Raw genomic sequence first — 8,311 nt, 5'->3', positions numbered from 1 at the left:
GAATACTAAGTGCAATGAAATGCTGACTTGCAGGTTAACCCCTTGTCAAAGCAACAACAATAGAACAAGTATGTAGCTAATTGAATAAAAATAGTAATACTAATATATATATATATATATATATATATATTTTTTTTTTACAAATAGTTACATATGGAATGTATGGAAATAAGACATGAGCCAAACATGTTTGCTGGTAGAATGGAAAAGGTTATAAGACTATGATTCATTTAATTTTGTCAGTTCTACCACCTCAACACTGCTAATTTTAAACAGGGTGAATTATAATGTTCAGTAAAGTTCAGCTTCTGTCCACATGGGGGCACTGTGTCACTGTCAGAAGATATGTATTTTTTTTTTTTTTTTATGAAACTATTTTTTTATATATATATATATATATTTTTTTTATTTTTATTTTTTTAACAGTAACATGCAAAACATAAACATAACATCCAGAGGGATTCCAAAGAAGTGAGAAAAAAAAGAAAAAAACTATTCAACATTATATCAAATCAAATACAGCCTTATAGCGAATACATTTTTTTGACATTTTGTTTTGTATACGTTTTAAAGACTCTAAATAGTTTTCCAAACCAGATAAAAGAATTTAAAAAAGGGTATTTTTCTTCATAAATTTTGATTTGTGTATGAAATATTTTCCTAATAAAATAAAGAGATTTATGACATACTCATGTTCAATTGTGGAATCAGTGTAGTAAAATAAAATGTCAAACGTAGAAATTTTAATGGTTGTATGCAATTTGAGGCCAAGATGTATTTTTACATCAGTCCAGAACACTTCACTATATAAACAATTACAGAATAAGTGTTCAATAGATTCAGTTTCTAGTTCACAAAAACTGCATTCACTGGTAACATCAAGTATATATTTAGAAATCAAGCTATTACACGGATAGAATCTATGGATTATCTTAAAGGAGATCTCCTTTACTTTATTGGTCACCATAAATTTGTGTGGAGTGAGCCAAGCACGGCGCCAGTTTACATCAAACGATGAAGCCCAACAAAATATCGCAGAGGGAATAGACTTCCTGTAGAAAATATCCCTTAATAAACGATTGTTGAATTTCTTATCTAGTAGACCAATGCCATTCACCTGAATATCGCTTACAATCGGAGATATTTCCAAATATGCATTATTCTGAAGTAAAGTTTTTATCCCACTAGGTATAGCTTTAATAACAGTGTCATATTCCTTGCTTGAAACCTCAAAGTTGTATCTTTCCATAAATTCTCTCCGTGTAAATAGACTCCCACTAATATTAACTAATTGGCTGACAAGGACAATGTTTTTCGAGAACCATTTATGGTTAAATAACATCTTGTTTCTTTATAATATCGACCCATTGTTCCATATAAAACATTTATGAGGTGAAAAGTGGTGTTTATACAACAAAGCCCAGCACATTAAGATCATTCATAGCCTTAAGATTTTTGGTGATCTTTACACCAAGGTAGGTTACAGTATCTTTTTCAGAGATGTTACAATCTGCTGGATTGACAGCTCCTTTCAAAACAAACATCTCACATTTGTAAAGATTTTATACCAAACCTGAGATTTTAGAGAACTGCTTCACGATATCCAATGCTAATCTAGCTTGAGACACATTTTTCAAAAAAAGTGAGGTGTCATCCACCAGTTGGGATATCTTGATCTCTCTGGCCTGGAATGTAATGCCTTCAAATTGACTTTTATGAACTAATGAGCATAACATTTGAGATACTAACAAAAATAAAAAAGGTGAAATTGGACAACCTTGTCGTATTCCTTTGTAAATGTTAACCCTCGAGGATGTTCCATGACAGAGTTTGAGAAAGCTATTGCCACCATTATACAGAGTTCTAATAGCATCAACAAAAAACGACAACATTTCAAATGCTTAAGACAATCAAAGATAAAATTGTGACTTACTGTATCAAATGCTTTCTGAAAATCCCAAAATAGGATAACAGGGAAGTCATCTAATAGATCACAATACTCAACCAAGTCTAACACCAGCCTCAGATTATTAGATATATGGCGCCCTTTCATAAACCCTGATTGACATTCATCAATCAGATCATTTAAGCAAGACTTTAACCTTTTTGCAAAGATTAAGGCTATAATTTTGTAGTCATTATTTAGGAGTGTGATTGGACGCCAATTATCAATACTTAGGACATCCTTGTGTGGTTTAGGTATAAGAGAGGCAGGTAGTTCTCCCTTCTTTATAGCCTCCTTAAATGTTTCAAGTAAAAAAGGTGCTATTTCTTCAAAGAAGGTTTAGTAAAATTCAGATGTTAATCCATCACAACCTGGAGATTTGTTCTTTTTTAACTGAGCAACCCCGTACTGGATGTCCATAATGATCTTGGCAACAAGACTGATTGAGTTCTTCACTAACCGAATTAACATTCTCTATAGAATCAAGGAGATCCTTAGAGTCACTCAAAATTTTTATTTATTTATTTTATTTCACCTTTATTTAACCAGGTAGGCAAGTTGAGAACAAGTTCTCATTTACAATTGCGACCTGGCCAAGATAAAGCAAAGCAGTTCGACAACATACAAAAACACAGAGTTACACATGGAGTAAAACAACATACAATCAATGATGCAGTAGAAAAAAGAAAAAAAAGACTATATACAATGTGAGCAAATGATGTGAGATAATGGAGGTAAAGGCAAAAAAATGCCATGGTGGCAAAGTAAATAAAGTATAGCAAGAAAAACACTGGAATGGTAGATTTGTAGTTTGAAGAAAGTTCAAAGATAAAATATAAATAATATGGTGCAAAGGAGCAAAATAAATAAAATAAATAAATACAGTAGGGGAAGAGGTAGTAGTTTGGGCTAAATTATAGATGGGCTATGTACAGGTGCAGTGATCTGTGAGCTGCTCTGACAGCTGGTGCTTAAAGCTAGTGAGGGAGATAAGTGTTTCCAGTTTCAGAGATTTTTGTAGTTCGTTCCAGTCATTGGCAGCAGAGAACTGGAAGGAGAGACGACCAAAGGAGGAGTTGGCTTTAGGGGTGACCAGAGAGATATACCTGCTGGAGCGCGTGCTACAGGTGGGTGCTGCTATGGTGACCAGTGAGTGGAGATAAGGGGGGACTTTACCTAGCAGGGTCTTGTAGATGACCTGGAGCCAATGTGTTTGGCGACGATTATGAAGCGAAGGCCAGCCAACGAGAGCGTACAGGTCGCAGTGGTGGGTAGTATATGGGGCTTTGGTGACAAAACGGATGGCACTGTGATAGACTGCATCCAGCTTGTTGAGTAGGGTATTGGAAGCTATTTTGTAAATGACATCGCCGAAGTCGAGGATTGGTAGGATGGTCAGTTTTACGAGGGTATGTTTGGCAGCATGAGTGAAGGATGCTTTGTTGCGAAATAGGAAGCCAATTCGAGATTTCACTTTGGATTGGAGATGATTGATGTGAGTCTGGAAGGAGAGTTTACAGTCTAACCAGACACCTAGGTATTTGTAGTTGTCCACAAATTCTAAGTTAGAACCGTCCAGAGAAGTGATGCTGGACAGGCGAGCAGGTGCAGGCAGCGATCGGTTGAAGAGCATGCATTTAGTTTTACTTGTGTTTAGGAGCAGTTGGAGACCACGGAAGGAGAGTTGAATGGCATTGAAGCTCGTCTGGAGGGTTGTTAACACAGTGTCCAAAGAAGGGCCAGAAGTGTACATAATGGTGTCGTCTGCGTAAATTGTTATCTAAGGAGTAAAGATTCTCATAAAACTTAGTGGTAAAGTCTGATAACAACTCTCTATCCTCAGTGGTAACCCCATTAAGTTTCCGAAGTGTGTTGAGTTCCCCTCTCCTCTTCTCCAAATTAAAAAAGTATCTACTGTTCTTTTCACCTTTTTCAAGCCATTGTTTTCTAGATCTTATGAAAGCTCCTCTAGCCTTTTCCTCATACAATGTATCTAGTTGATTCTGTAAATCATTCAATTTAGCTTTCTCATTAAGATCAAGATGCTCAATCTTTGTGATATCGGCAATTGTTTTAGAGAGTTCAGCTACCTCACATCTCCATCTTAAGGCAAGCCGTTTTCCATAAGTAATACAGGCTGAGCGGATTTTAAATTTCAGCAGTTCCCAATATTTCCCATATTCTGCATTAGATGTAGCTAAACTCCAGTAAACAGAAATAAAATTCTTAATCACATTTTTTAAATCATCATGCAATAACAATGAGTTATTTAATTTCCAGTAACCACCAGAGTATTTCTTACCATCATTACTGCACATTCTTACAGTCAACCATATGACTTTATGATCCGTCAGGACTGCAGGCAGTATTTTTACCTCTACAGTGTTGGGCTCAAGACTAGAGGTTATCACCCACAAATAAATTCTTGATTGTAGTGAACGATCTCTATTACTCCATGTCTACTGTATCTCTCCAGGGTTTTTTTACTCTCCATATGTCAATTAAGTCCAGGCTTTGGCAGAAATTCACCAACTTGTTCACACCAATGTTAGGCCTATGAGGCAATCTATCAGTCTCATTAGAATAAACCATATTAAAATCTCCACCAACTATAATCTGACTGGATGGATATTTTCTCAGAAGGCTTTTAAGAATTTCTTCAATTTCCTCTAGAAGTAAGTTATTTGGAGGACTAGAACAGTATCCATATACATTACACAACACAAATAATCTGTCCATGTGGTTGATGACCGCTACTAGCCAATGTCCATTGGAGTCCATTTAAGTAAACAAAAATTTCCCTTTGAAATTTTGTGCTAAAATTGCAACCCCAGCTAAATGATTTGTCCCGTGGGCCAAAAAAATGTCACTGCCCCACTGATTTTTAGAATAATTATAGTCCTCTTTGCATGAATGTGTTTCTTGAACGAATACAAGATCTGCGTTGCAGTCCTTACAAAAAAAAAGCTTTTCTCTTCAACAGGTTTCCTATCCCATCCCCCTGGCATTGATTGACATAAACTTCAAGTCCATATCTATAGAATAGAAAGAAAAATCCTATGCAATCTCAACTTTACCCTCTCTATAAAAAGTTGCTTCATATATGTATTAACAGAAGTCTTAACTTGTAAAACAGTAACACCATGTTTCAAAAGTAGAACGTTCAGTTTGCAGTGAGGAAGGAACTACCTTGTAAACCTACCGACAGAACAAATCACCCCGGTCGTATTTCTTTTCCGTTGACGAAAAAGGCTCTGATTCCCCTGTAGTCTCCACCCTTTCCTTGATTTCGGGCCTGTTGTACAAGAGGCCATAATTTTGCCTTTGCTGCCTTGTCTGCTGCAGTTAAGTCCTCCCCGAATCTAAGTTTTCTCTCTTTCAGAAAGGCGCTTTCCTTTGCTTTCTTCCAAACTGCATCTCTCGCTGTGCGAAAAGCAAACTGGATGATGATCGAGCAGCTGACGATGGCATCTTGTTTCTTCCCAATACGATGAGCAACATCCACAGCCATATACATATATCAATCGGGGAAGTCCGGTGCCACACGGTTACAGATGTCTCTTACTAAGCGCTTCACATTCTCATCCTGGTCCTCGGGGACATCGTAAAGCCGTAGCCCCCACCTTCTCCGGTATCGCTCTGCTTCCGATAAGCGCTCTTGCATGTCTACGATGGTCTTCTCCTGAGCAGTGCATTTCTCAGATGTAGCAGTGTTTGCAAGTTTAAGCTCCTCGATACTCTTGTATGCGTGATTCAGAGAGGTCTCGAGGTCAACAATTTTTTATGTGTTTTCGCATATAATTTTCTCCAGGTCATCGGCTCTTTCGTTTATCTTTGCAGAGACAGCATCGATTATGTTGACCTGTAGTTTGCGCAAAGACAATTCTATCTGTGTCTTTTTGGGTGCAGGACTATTGACTGCATTTTCAGAATCAACGGAATGTCCAGAATCCATTTCTTCTCCTGAGGAGTCAGGTGGCGGTTTTTCTCAACGTATGAGTGCTCAGCTAGCAACTGCCTTCTCCTCACTTTGCTCTTTTGCACATTTTTTCCTTCCATTTCTCAAAGTTTTGAATCAAATTATCGGTCAACTAAGCGTTGTTCTCTATTGTGTTTACTATAAGCCAAGTTCCGTTACATTTAAGTAAGTTTGAGAGGGATAAAAGTTAAGGTTACTCGGAGCAAGCTGAAATCTCGTCTGCACTCGCCGCCATCTTCCAGACGTCCCTGTCAGAAGATATGTGCTTCAGTCAGAAAAACTTTCTCTCTTCTCGGTCTCAGCTAGCTAGCCAGCCAGTAGCTACTGAACTAGCCAGCCAAGCTAGCTACAGAAATGAAACCCATCAAATACACTAGCTGGAAATATACACTTTTCCTAATATCGTGACTTTTATCAACATCCTTAGCTTGCCCATCCACTTAATATATTGTTAAATAACTCTGACCGACACCCACTAGCTTAAGGATGCTGAGTGCTTAACCATAGCTTATTAGCAGTAGCCAACCCTAAAATCAGATTTATGCTTGATCTGAAAATATGATCTGGACATCTGTGGAGGCCAAATCAAGTTCCTTAAAGGCTTTGCATGGTTAATCAGATGTCTGCAGTGGCTGTACAGCATTTACTGCGATATAACCTCTTATGACCTCTGTAGAAGTCAGGGCACACATACGTCTTGCGCTTGGCAAAGCAGAGCTGCTGTGAAGGAAGTTGTCAAGGAAGTGAGTTTGTGTTCAAACAGGACCTCACTCCCCCACCTACAGTCAACCAATCATGTCAATGCAGAGCTATATGGAGCCCTCCACATTGTAAAAGCCAATTTATCCCTGATCCGAGCTTCATGTGATCGGAGTTTCCATATGGCGGGTGTGACGCAATTTGCGGAGCCTCCAGAGGCATGCAGAGGCCCAAGTGAGCTCCATTCCACATCACGCCTCCTAACATTTTTAACAATGTGGAGGGCTCTGTATAGCTACGCATTGACAACAGCCCTGACTTCTGCAGAGGCCGGATCGTAGTAAATACTGTGTGGCCAACGCAGATGCTGAATTGACCATGCTGCTAGGTTTATGCTGACGGAGACTAGCTAGTTAGCTACCACCAACCCTGCAAAAACCATAAAACTAGGAAACTCTGTCATTTCTGACTTGCTAACTGGTTAAATGCGGCACGTGTATAACCATTTCGAAAATGTCAGAGTTTCCTTGTTCCGACTAGCAAGTGGCATAATGCCCCGTTCACATCGTGACGTATTTCATTACGCCGTATGCCTACTTTCATTACGCCATACGCCTTCTTCTCCCTACTGAACTAACAAATGTAGTGTTTGTAATGCAAGATGGGGGAGAGCCTGTTTCTCGTCAGAGATTGCATTTATTTTGATAGACTGCAAAATATCACCATTCGAGACAGGATAAATATATTGTTTCAGGTGATAATAAAACATGTTTCGATTACTTAGTTTTTTCCCAACATGTTTCTCTAACATTATTACAAATCAAGCTAGCTCGCACGGCAGAGCAGCTCGCTAGCTAGCTGAACGCTAGGCTAGGTTGAAGATACTATTGTAGCTAGCGACCTCCACTTAAAAAAACGTTATTACCATCACAATAAAATTAAACAGGAGGCAACAGTCATTTAATATAATTGTTTTACCAGCCAATGTGTATTATTTAACATTACTATTCTAATTGGCTTAACAGCCAATGTGTATTTTTTGTTGTTGTTGTACTTTTACCCCCTTTTCTCCTCAATTTCGTGGTATCCAATTGACAGTTACAGTCTTGGCCCATCGCTGCAACTCCCTTACTGACTCGGGAGAGGTGAAGGTAGAGAACCATCCCTCCTCCGAAACGCGACCCTGCTAAGCCACTGCTTCTCGCTTAACCCGGAAGCCAGATGCACCAATGTGTCGGAGGAAACACCGTCCAGCTAAAAACCGGAGTCAGCTTGCAGGCGCCCGGCCTTCCACAAGGAGTCGGTAGAGCGCGATGGGACAAGGAAATCCCAGCTGGCCAAACCCTCCCCTAACCCAGACGATGCTGGGCCAATTGTGCGCCCCATGGGTATCCCGGTCGGCTGTGACACAGCCTGGGATCGAACCCGGGTCTGTAGAGATGCCTCAAGCACTGCGATGCAGTGCCTTAGACCACTGTGCCACTCAAATGGGTAATTGTTAACAAGTTGCTAGCTGTCCCATAAAGCCATATCGAAAACCACATATTTTCATCTTCTCTGTTTTGGTTACATCCTGTTGTTCGACTGACGTTTCGCAACGGAACCTTGAACCACAAGGGGGCGTTGTGTTTTCACACCGTTGTGAACGAGGCGTAACTGCTGCTGCTCTTTGACTTTCTGGCTGTTCT

The sequence above is a fragment of the Salmo salar genome, chromosome ssa08, assembly GCF_905237065.1.
Source record: "Salmo salar chromosome ssa08, Ssal_v3.1, whole genome shotgun sequence".
Taxonomy (NCBI): domain Eukaryota; kingdom Metazoa; phylum Chordata; class Actinopteri; order Salmoniformes; family Salmonidae; genus Salmo; species Salmo salar.
Note: the sequence above shows the minus strand (reverse complement) of the source record.